This window comes from Myotis myotis, unplaced genomic scaffold (genome assembly GCF_014108235.1).
Source record: "Myotis myotis isolate mMyoMyo1 unplaced genomic scaffold, mMyoMyo1.p scaffold_m19_p_1, whole genome shotgun sequence".
NCBI lineage: Eukaryota > Metazoa > Chordata > Mammalia > Chiroptera > Vespertilionidae > Myotis > Myotis myotis.
In genome coordinates, this window is record NW_023416313.1 from 216,282,509 (window position 1) to 216,295,068 (window position 12,560).

Genomic DNA, 12,560 nt, shown 5'->3' on the forward strand with positions numbered 1-12,560 from the left:
AGTGCTGGAGGTGGCACAATATTGTGCATATACTTAACGCCATTGAACTATACACTTTTATGTTATGTGTATTTTACCACAAGAAGAAAAAAAACAAAAATAGCAACAACAGCCCATGTGGAAACAGGATCCCAGAAGCGGGGTGTAGGGGGAGGGGTGACGGTTCAGAAAGAGCATTAGGAGCCTGCAGACACAACTGGGAGAGCTCGGAACCTCTCAGGCTCAGAGCGAGCGGCCAAGCTGTGACCTCGCTGGACTGGGTTATCATCTGGCCCATGTGGGCGTCAAGGTGAAGGACATATAATTCTGTGAAAGGACCCACCCCAAGCTGTAATGAAGCCGTGGGCTTTGGAGGTGTGCACTCGCCCGTCACCTCTCCTGGTCCCATGAAACTTGGCCATCTCCTCCCCTTCTGAGATGGCACCCGTGACAACTCCCCCTCCAGTTCTTCTGCCAATGACGTGGGCCCCGAAGGTGGGCCAGACACACAGCTCACTTTTCTTCTCGGAGGCAGCAGAGCAGATGCCATTCCTCGGCGGCCCTGCCTTCCAGAACTGCTTCCCACAGTATCACGAAAACAGTGGTTATTGCTAAGAAATGAATCTGCCCCTGCCTGAAGAGCTGCCAAGAGATGGTTGGGAAATCCTGTTTCCTGGGGAGCACAAGGAGGGGGGAGGGCTCGTTCTCAGGATCCTCACAGGGCTCGCTCTATATGCCTGCCCCCTGCTTGTTATCTTGCCCTGCCACCCGCCACCCCCGGCCTAACGAGGCACATGGGGAGTGTGCTTCCCGCTACAGCTTTGCGTGTGAAGGAAAGTGACTCGTGTTAGATGCACTCCGTGTTCTTTCTTTTGCAAGGGAGTGCTTTTCTCCTAATGAAGTCAGATGTCTTTTAAAAAATACACACAGCTCAATCAATTTCTTCTGTGGGTTTCAAAAGAGATGCTTTATTCAGTTCAGAAATGTGGCAGCTGGAGAACAAAGGCGAGGAACAAAAACTTGCAATTATTTGCGGTGTGGGATGGGAGAGAGAAATGAAGACTATGCAAATGAGGGAGAGCAACTGGTGCCCCAGATTTCCCTCGGATGCTGGGGCCCTCTCCTTTCTACCCTCTTCAGTGTACTCTCCATTGGTCCACCCGCCCTCTCCAGCTTCTAATCTGGTCCCTCCTTTTCCCAAAAGGCATCCTCTTACCTTTATGATCTAAAACTATCACTCCTGCTCACCATGTCACTCCACGCCTCGCTTCTCCAGCATCTCACTGTAAGCTAGACAACAGTGTAGACCTAATGGCCTCACCCTTACCCTCCCTGCAAGACCTGTTTCCCAAGGTGAAATCTTGCTGACCGGAGACTCTAACTTGAGTCCTCTGTCTACGGTGCCAGTGCCCCTTCCATCCAAGCCCCCCTCACAAGAATCTCACCTGTGGCCTCGGGGATAACGGCGTGACTCAGGAGCTCTATGACGGGGGTTTCAGGTGCTATTATGGGCTGGTGGGAGGCATAATAATGTTTGAGATAGAAGAACATATTTTTGAGTCTCCATCAAGCCCTCAAGTTATATAGCCTAAGTAGCCAACTGAACCGGTGGAACGATGCATTTTTGGGAGAGTGACTTTTTCTCTACTCCTCCCGGGCCACGGAGTCAATGATGGAGCAGTTTGTACAGCTGTACAGAGTCTGGGCTTTCTCAGAAATGCCTGGGGACTCATCACAGCAGTTCTCCAGAGAGACTCGTCTGCCTTTGGAATGTTCTGGGGCCAGACCACTGGCTTGTTCCTCTGAATTGCTCAACCACCAAGATTGTAGCTTGTACCTTCAGCCTGGGGCTAGAGCTCACCTGTATGAATTTTCCCTCTCTGATCTTTCCCAGGGGAACCAGTTGGCCCACCGGGAGAGGATGGGTCAGCAAGCAATTTTACTGAACTCACACTGGGACAATTGGATAAATTGCTGGACTGGTACAGAGCATGCAAACCATGAAGCACTCTCCAAGATTACCTCATGCAATTTCTGGTTTCTGTGTTAGCTTTAAAAAACAGCCTTACGTCTATGGAGGCAAAAAAGTAGATTAGTGGTTGCCTAGGACTTGGAGGGGAAGGGGAGGGAGTGAGGGAGAGGGGATAGGGAGTGACTGCTAATGGGTCCAGGGTTTTCTTTCTGGAATGATGAAAATGTTCTAAAGTTTATTGTGGTGATGGTTGCACAACTCTGTGACTATACTAAAAATTATTGAATAGGTGAATTGTGTAAGAGAGACAACAGTGTAGACATAATTGCCTCACCCTTACCCTCCCTCATCTCTCTCTCTACTTACTAGTAGCATTTAAAGACCAATTCAGAGCCACCCCCTATAACTATTCTTAATTACTCACTTGGTTCCTCTACCTCTTACTATGTCAGTTGTATGCAGCGGTGTGTTAATATATGTTTAATAACCAGCTCTCCAGGAAAAAGAAAAAGCCCTAGTTCGTAACATTTTCTGATTTCCATGATGTAAATACTCCCACCATGACCAATGCCAAACTACCAATGCAATGGCTGAGCCCAGAGTTGGGAAGTGCCCAGCAGGGCAACATTATGCAGCATTTCCACCTATAGATAAAAATAACCTCAAGAGCATAGTAAAACATTATAAAGTAATTAGGAAATGATGAGTTTGAAGTGTGTATCACCTTTGTAATTTATTTTATTGTAAGTTCATATTATTTAATTTTTAATAGTGGCTGTCCTTAACTACCAGCTCACAAAATCCCTGAAAATTTCACCATAAGCTCCTACCAGCTCCGGCACCGCGCCCATCTCATCCTGAGTGTGCCTGCCCTGTCGCTGAAAAGACATCATTTCTTAGAGGGCAGCCTGGACACTCTCAAGGACAGGGACAGTGCCCTTTGCTGATCACTGAATCATCCGCGTGGCCCAGTGGCCGGCAGGCACTAGGTGCGCTCAGCACAGCTTGTTGACTGAGAGCAAGGGGCCATCCTTGTAACCAAGGCAGCTGATCAAAAGCGCCTGGCGAACAATGGGCTCCTGGAAACATTGGCTGCTTCAACCAGGGAGGAGAATGGGATAATTGAAAATGTAATGTAAACAGGTCATTCGCTTATTCATCTTTCAAAGTCAAATAAAAGGAAAAGATGCCTTTCTGCCCTGGGCGCAGGGCTAGCTCTCTTTGCATTGGGGGTGCAACGTTAGAGGAGCATGAGAGGTGAAGAGTGGAGGAGGGAACCCGCTTGAATCAGGAAGTCGGTTTAGAACAGGGGCATTGGCCACGTTGGGGCGTGGACAGCAGCGTGCTCCGTGCCCCACCTGCGTGAGCATCTGCCAGGAGAATCCATCTAATCCAGTGGTTCTCAACCTTCCTCATGCCGTGACCCTTTAATACAGTTCCTCATGTTGTGGTGACCCCCAATTCCACTGTTACAAATTGAACATAATTAAAGCATAGTGATTAATCACAAAAACAATATGTAATTATAAATGTGTTTTCCGATGGTCTTAGGGGCCCCTGTGAAAGGGGTTGTGACCCACAGGTTGAGAACCGCTGGTTTAGAAGAATCGAGGGGGGCGGGCGTGTCTTCCCATCTGCCAAATTAAGAAGGGAGGTGACATGATGTGGGGTCCATGTTTCCAAATTCTTTTTAACACACGCCCTTCACTGATAAGCATAAGAATCTCCCTTCTTTTTCAGAGATTCCAATATATCCTTCTATGAAGGTCTAACCATTACTTCAGGATGAGACTCATTCTTTTTTTTAAAAAATATATTTTATTGACTTTTTACAGAGTGGAAGGGAGAGGGATAGAGAGTTAGAAACATCGATGAGAAAGAAGCATCAATCAGCTGCCTCCTGCACACCCCCTACTGGGGATGTGCCCGCAACCAAGGTACACACCCTTGACCGGAATCGAACCCAGGACTCTTCAGTTCCCAGGCCGACGCTCTATCCAGTGAGCCAAACCGGCCAGAGCGAGACTCATGCTTATTCCATAGTTTCGGGTCTCCCCACCAGCCCAAAGGATATGCAGTTTCATTTATGAAAACAGACATTTTTGGTCGGTTGAGTTGTGTGTGTGTTTTTCAATGACCTCCCCCTGCCGTCACCTCGTAGGCTGAGAGTCAGGCTGTGAAAGACTGAGAGCTGCAGGTCTGCAGCTGCCATTGGACTCGCTGGGCCACTTCCGGCTGGCGGCTGCCCCTCTCTGAGCCTCGGCCTCCTCACCTTTAACTCTCTTGTCTTTGACAGAAAAGTAGATCGTTTTGAAGTTTCCCCTCAGCTTTAACAATCTGTGAGCCCAAGTTCATTTCTCACCCTGACCTAGATTTTAAATGATCATGTGCTTAAAATATCACAAAATTTGAAAGTGATCAGTTATCTCCTCCGCTTGGAAATGTCATCGCTGGCAGTGCCTTGGTGGGTATTGGGGCTATTTTGGTGTCTGGGTGTTCAGAAAAGAAGGAAGAGAAGGTGGGGAGATTACCAAGTCAGTCACCTCCTCACGACTCCTGAGGCCAAGTGGATGCTTGTCTTGAGTGCGGAACCGAGTAGCACTGAGCTGTGGAGGTGTGTTAGAATAAATGCCCGTGAAATTAGCCGCCACTTTCTTTCATCGAGTGCCTTGAACTTGGCATGATTTCCCTCGGATTGGCACAACAAGCTCTCAGGGTGTTCAGGCTGAGCCCCGTGTTAAGTGAGAGGGAAGCAACTGGCCCAGGCTCCCAGAGCTTGATGGAGTCCGGATTCAAACTCAAATCTGCCGCCAGCACCCATCTTCTGCCTCAATGTCAGTGGTTCTCCAGCAGGGTTCCCGGGCCAGCAGCATGGGCAGCCCCTGGGAGCTTCTAAGTACACGTTCTTGTCCCCCTTGCTTCCTTTGGCCTACTGAATCAGGAACTCTGCGGGCAGAGCCCAGCAAGCCCTGGGTGGGAGGGATTCTGATGCCCGTTCACCTATGACTGTGGTCGGCAAACTGCGGCTCTCGAGCCACATGCGGCTCTTCGGCCCCTTGAGTGTGGCTCTTCCACAAAATATCATGTGCGGGCGCACACATACAGTGCGACTGAAACTTCGTGGCCCACGCGCAGAAGTCGGTTTTCGGCCTGGGCGAGTCTATTTTGAAGAAGTGGCATTAGAAAAAGTGGGGGGTGTCGGTCGGCGGGCTGGGGGAGGCGCCCGCGATTCATGCATGAGTTGAGTGAGCCAGTCAGTCAGCAGTCTCATTGTGCAGTGGTTAGTGCTAGTCACGTCCGCAAATTGTGCGCGGGTGATGAGATAGACGAAACAAGTATACGAGTGTGGGTGGGAGAGTTGGAAGGGGTTGACCTCAGCGAACGTACCTCAATGGGATTGAGGACGTTTTTAGCAAAGGCCATCGTAGGAGCACCCTAATTAAGTTAATAGCAATGTACCTACCTATATAGTTTAAGTTTAAAAAACTTGGCTCTTAAAAGAAATTTCAATCGTTGTACTGTTGGTATTTGGCTCTGTTGACTAATGAGTTTGCTGACCATAGTCTGTGAGAACCCCTCTATGGTGTTAGGCGGCCTCGCGGCCGTAGCTTGCTTAGCAGTCACACTGCGGAGATCCTCAGAAAGCCAGCATTCCCGATGTCCTCACAATGGGGTGACATTCCCACCAGGAGGTTGAAAACTGTCCACTCCTCGCTAGGGGGCAGGTGATCTGCTCACACTCTAGGGATGTCCCGCGCCACAAAGATCATGACGGTGGCTGGTGGAAGCATGCTTGAGTCAAGTGAAAACAACCCACCAGAGGTTGCTTTTCTAGTTGGACTTTCTGGGTCCAACGAAGTGTCAGTGCTCGAGACCGCAGGCATCTTGCTTCCTCTTACTGAAGTTCTCTGGGAGAGGAAGGATGGATCCCTGGAGGATGTGTGGGGAGAATTGAAATTTCCTTCTGTTTCATGCCTAGTAGAGAAGTTGCCTCCTTTTAAGATGAGCCGATGAGCCGGGCTGGTGTGGCTCAGTGGTTGAGCATCGACCTATGAACCAGGAAGTCACACTTTGATTCCCGGTCAGGGCACATGCCCAGGGTGCAGGCTCAATCTCCAGTGTGGGGCGTGCAGGAGGCAGCCGATCCATGATTCTCTCTCATCACTGATGTTTCTCTCTCTCTCTCCCTTTCCCTCTCCCTTCCTCTCTGAAATCAAGACAAATATATTTTGGGGGCAGAAATTAAGATGAGCAAATCATAATGTCTGGAACTTTGCATCTTGATTCCTACCTGGAATCACTGCTCCTATCTGCTGCCTTCTCTCTAAGAACAGGGACGGGAGCCAAAACGGCAGATGTCACTGGGAGCGGGAGGCGGGCAGGACTCGCAGAGGAGCTGGGGACCGTTGCTGGACTGTGGAGGACCAGCGGACTTTGGTTCCAGCTTGGTGGGACCCTGGGGAGCTCACGGCGCATGCACAGACAGCTCCACGGGCTTGGGTATTGGCCAGGAGGTTTGTGCATCTGCTCCAGGAGATGCGAGGCTGCTGTGGCTCCCCAGTTCCTGATCTTGAAGGTGCACCGATGCCACCACGTTTCTCTCTGGCTGAAGGAAGAGCCACCAAACCTTGGGGCCCGCTCCTGCAGGCTGCCTGGGCGAGCCGCTGCCAGTCCCCGGGGCTTCATCCACCCGCTCCACGCTGTCCCCAGTGCAGACGAAGTTGCCGGAGAATGTTCACACCGCGCAGACTGGCTTCATTTCAGATTCCTGGCCTCCGACTGCAAAGGGGCTGTGGACACTGCCTCACAGCCCTCCCTCTTCCCCTTTGAGCTCGCTTTGCTCCACCACAAGGATTGTGCCTTTCCTCTCCCCTCCTCCCTGCTCTCCATCCCAGCCCTGCTGCTCACCGAGCCGCATGCTTGGCTGGTAAAATAGAAGCCAACAGATGGGAACTCCCTCCTCTCGCCACCACCAAACGTACACACCTTCCTACACCTACTCCTGCAACAGGCCTCTCTTTCTTCTCTTACACTGGGCTGAGTGTGTCCCTGCCTTTGAGAGGCGAATCCCTCCACTGTGGTCTGGATCTTACTCCTTCTTGCCTGTCCCAGAATATCACACCTACTGTCAGTCTAGTCTCTCTCTCTCTCTCTCCCCCACCACCGTCCCATCAGCCAATTTTTACTCTGTCCTGGATCATCATTGGCACCAACCTATAGGCCTGCTGTCTCTCATCATATATATATCTCATCATATATATATGTATTTAAAGCTTTCATATATGTATATATACATGTATATGTAAGTATATATGCATAGTTACAAATATAGAAAACATATAGTATATATATCTATAATAATAAAAGTGTAATATGCTAATTAGTCCAGATGTCCTTCTGGACGACCTTCCAGATGAAGCCGGGGCTGCGAGGGAAGCCCAGGTCCCAGTGCCAGAGGGAAGCCAGTGCCAGCAGCCGGGGAAGGAAGGCCTACTCTTGCACAAATTTCATGCATCAGGCCTTTAGTGTTTGTGTGTGTGTGTGTGTGTGTGTGTGTGTGTATTTTTTCAAAACAACAACTAATACCATCCTTGGCCCTGCCTCCCATCTCCCACCTCCTTTCATTTTTGGCTTTCTCCTCCCTCTCACCTTTCATTCTCTCCTCTACCTGCTTCAATCTAACGTCTGCCCCGCCCTCTGCAGAGCAGTAGTTCTCAACCCAGAGCACTTGTGTGCCCCTGGAGACATTTGGCAATGTCTGGAAACAATTTTGGTTGTCACAGCTCGGGGGAGGGGTGCTATGGCGTCTAGCAGGTGGAGGCCAGGGTGCAGCTGGACAGAAGGACACACAGGACAGGGAATTATCCGGCCACAAATATCAGTCGTTCAGCAGTGGAGAAAGCCCGACACAGAGCCTGCTCCTGGCTGGGTTACCAGGAACTTCCGCGCGAGGCTGAGTCTGAGCAACTGTCCTCCATGCTCCGCACACCCAGCGCGCTCTCTTGGATTCTGGGACACCTCTCTGTCTTGGTTTCCCACCTAACCTTGGGCCATTCCTTTGCATGGTCCTCCTCTACCTGACTCAGGCCTGGGCTTTCTTCTCATAGTTCTCTCTCCTCTCCCCTCCATATTGGCCACCCAGTGGCTTCATGCCATTCCCAGGCCAGCTCTGGAGCCAGACAGACTGTGGTTGGAGTCCTAACTCTCAGTTTCATGGCTGTGTCTGTAGCAACAATTCTTCTCAGTTCGTTCTCCAGTAAAATGGGGGTAATAATAGCACTTACTGTACAGAGGAAATCCCAATAAATCTCATGGGATAGAGTTTAATTCATTTAGCCGTCATTATTGTCATTTATTACTGATGACCTAAAAGTAACATATCTTTTTACTTTTCACCAGGGAGCTCCAGAATGGACCTCGAGGACTCACTAGATCAAATCAATAGAGGTGTAAAGTTCAGTCTATATTTTTTAAAGGGGAGAATGATGATTTTTATTTTTTTAATACATTTTATTGATTTTTTTACAGAGAGGAAGGGAGAGGGATAGAGAGTTAGAAACATCGATGAGAGAGAAACATCAATCAGCTGCCTCCTGCACACCCCCCACTGGGGATGTGCCCGCAACCAAGGTACATGCCCTTGGCCGGAATCGAACCTGGGACTCCTCAGTCCGTAGGCCGACGATCTATCCACTGAGCCAAACCGGTTAGGGCAGTTCAGTCTAATTTAAACACACACACACACACACACACACACACACACACACACACATACACATACACATGCACACGCACACAAGCACACACGCACACACACGCAAACACATATGCACACACACACACTGCCTGAGCATGAGCCATGGGCCCGGCACTATACCCGACGCTTCACGAGGTACAAGGCGGGATTCCTGCCCCAAGGAGCTTATCCGCAGTGAGGACACAGGAGAGAAACACAGAGGGATAGAATGGACCATGTACCAGGCCCTGCTTCAGGCTCCAGAACTCAGCCACGAACAGACACGAGGCCCTGCTCTCATGAAGCTTAGAATCTAGCTCAACATCTGGAGAGAAATAAACTAAAAGTGGCCCATCAGAGGGTGAGCAGTGTCATGAAAAACTAAAGCAGGCCAGGCGGGGCCAGGCGTTGGGTGGGGAGGGAGTGGGGGACAGGGAACAGGCCGGCGAGGTGAGCCAGCAAGTGCAGGTTCTGACCCTGTCTTTCTGTGAAATTTTGTATCTTGCTCATCACGGATTTCTTTTTGCATTAATTTCTATTTTTAAAGATACGTTCTTATCCTGGTGGCTGAGTTATTTGGTTCCCTCTTACATTTTGTGCTGGTTTCAGCGCCGGAAGCTGAGTCTGTGTTAAGTGTGGTCAGGGTCACCACAGGAGGACTTTGGGTGCCTGGCTAAGGCTGCAGACTTCACTCTGGTCTGTGGAAAGGCCACGGACGGGTCTTGAGCACAGAGATGATGTCACCAGCATACCATCTGGGGACAGTTGGTCTGGAAGCCTATGGAGAACGAGGGGAAGAGACCGGAGCATCAGGACCAGTTGGGAAATTGGTTGCGAGGATCCAGGCCCCGGGGGCTGGAATAGCAGGCAGTGGAGGCAAAGCTGGCGCCCCCGCCCCACGCCTCTCATGTGTCTGGTCGGCCTCTAAACCATCCCAGAAGTCAGCATTTCCCAAACAACCAAGCAGTTGCCATGAATGCCAGCCTTTTGCCTCTTTCTGTTTCTAATCGGGTTGCTTTGTGTAAAACAGGAAGTGCCACCGTGACAATGGCATTATTTGTGGCTGAGAAATGTACTTTTGAAAACTCTGAAAACCACTGGTCCCTTGTGCAGAAGCCAGGCTGTGCTTATGGAGTCTCCCGGTGGGTGGGCCCCACTCTAGAGCCACGGTCTTCCTCTGCCCGACCAGCAGAAGGGACTAGGAGCTGTTCCTGAGACTGCGGACCAGGCTGCCCAGCCTTTCAGGAACTCCCAGCTGTGTGGGGCCCCAGCGCCGAGGAGGGAGAGGCTGGCCGAGTGCCTGCCAGGCCCTGTGAAGCTGGGAGACTGACAGAGAGGTCACAGGAAACCCTCCCCTGCCCCAGGCTTCGTTCTTAGATAAAGGGTCCAATCCCAGGTAGTGGCTCCAGGCTGGGAGAATTCAGAGGAAAGGTCATTTCCTGAGACTGAGTAGGACAGGAATGTCCAGTAGGCACCACGCTGGGGTGGGGGAGAGGGGTGCGGGCAGCCTCTTCAATGGGCACTTCTGGTCTTCTGTTCAATGGAATCCAGATTTCTGGTTCTAATTCCCCCGGGTGGCCTCCCTCAACGCACTTCTCTAGTCGTTTTTTAAAATGACATTTTCTCCTGAGCCATGAAGACATTCTTTTTGAGAGCAGTCTTTAGGATCAGAGCCTGGTTTGAAGCCTCACTGTGGCTTTCTAACTGTGGAACCTTTTGCAGGTTGCTTACCCTCTCTGGGCCTTATCTCCTAGAGTTCCCATGAGGATGAAGTGCCGTTACTAGTATGTGTATGAAGGACCCAGCCATAGTCAGATCCTCGCTCTGCCACTTGATGTCTGTATGACCATGGGCAAGACACTTAGCAACTTCTCAGAGCTTCAGTTTTCTTATCTTTTTAAAAAATATATATATTTTTATTGATTTCAGAGAGAGAGAGTTAGAAACATCAATGATGAGAAAAAAATCATTGATCGGCTGCCTCCTGCATGCCCCACACTGGGGATCGAGCCAGCAACCTGGGGAATGTGCCCTGACTGGGAATCGAACCATGACCTCCTGGTTCATAGGTTGAAGCTCAATCACTGAGCACACTGGCTGGGCCAGTTTTCTTATGTTTGATATGGAATTATAGTGTCTGGGAAGCATCCATGTTATATAAAAACTGCTGTTTGACATTTTAACCCTGCATTTTGGCTTCTGTAAATGCTTGCTGGCTTAAATAATAAGGAAAATAAGACTACTCCCATTTCAGAGAGACCATCAAACCTTCCCCAGATGAAGTTATCAGTGCTGGCACCAGGCCAAGCCTTTGGTTGAGGTCTCAAAGCCCCAGCACATAGGGCTCTTTCAGAACTTGCAAAGGGGAGCAGAAAACCCCATATTTGGGAGACAAAGAAGGTAAAAAGATATAAATACAGGAAACTTCCTGTGTGACTTGGCCCAGAATTTGAGAGACATTCCTCTGGGCCTGCGCGTAATAATAATAATAATAATAATAATAATAATAATAATAAATGTAACTCCATCTCTCTAAGCGTTGCTTGGTTCTTCTCCGGTTTTCTGTAACGTCTGCTCCAGAGCATAGCTTTCAGGGCCAAATGAGACAACCCCTAAATTAGGTAAACCATGAACATGGCATATAGTAAAAACTCAGTAAACGGTTACAGTTGCTAATATGGTTGGAAATGGTAGCTATTATTAACATGGGAGCAAGTTTAATTTTCAGGACTCAAAGGCAATATTTCTGAACACCCTTTCCATCTCCTCTGGCTCCCATTGATTCATGCAGTCAACAAGAATTGATTGAGCACCTACTATGGTGACTGAGCACCTACTATGTGCTGGTGATTTTGTTAGGCACAGGAGACACGGCCGTCAACAAAACATGTGCATTTCCTGCTGTAGAGCTGCTTGATGTCTAGTGGGAGAGTCAGACAACCTAATAATTTTATGAATTTAGAATTCCATACAGCAATGAGTGCTTTAAAGGACAAAGTTTGGGAGCTCTGAGAACTTGTAACAGGAAGTGCTTGCTGGTTTGGTCTGGGGCGGGGTGGGGGCAGGGGTGGGGGAGAGGTCAGGTAGTTTTCTGGAAGAAGTAAAGCTTAGAGATCTGAAGATAGGGAAATGACTAAGCCTGCCCCTATATCCGTCCCTGGACCTGTAGGGGCTCTGAGGCCTGGCTGTTTTTAATGCATTGGCTCCCCTGGACCCTGGGGGTCTCATCCCTGGGGGGTGAGGTTCAGATTGTAATATTCAACATCCCCCCCCCCCCTTCCCTGAGAGAGGCCAGGCAGACAGGAGATGAGAAGTGCAAATGCGCTTGGCCAAGACAGTGGTATGACCCAGCAAAGGGGGAGACCCCACTGGAGGCCCAGCCTGGGCAGGAGACAGCTGGAAACCATAGCCCAAGCCCTTCCCAGCTACCTTTGTGGACGCAGATGACAGGAACCTGCATTTTTCCTGCCCTAAAGTAAACTTTCTTGGGCTGACTTCACAAGGAGCAAAAAGATGCTGCAGAGTATTGGCTGATGGCTGGTGGTTTTTCCTTGAGGTGTCAGGTAGGGCCTGGACACGCCCGCACCGTGGAGCTGAGACAAGAAACGGACTTTGATCTCTCTTCTGCAGTTTGCAGAAACCTGATTTCAACTAGAGGACAAGTCAGCTTTGGAGGACTATTCTCTCAGCCCCACCGTTATCAGAGGTGACCGAATCTGGAAATTTAATGTCTAATTCAGGTTGAGGCACCTCTTTGGAAAAAAAAGCATCCTGAATTCTTATTCCTATTACCCACTGAGTCCCTTCAATTGCCTTTCCTTTTCTTCACTTTTAAACAGCCACAATTACCTGGCATACAATAGTTACCTGGGT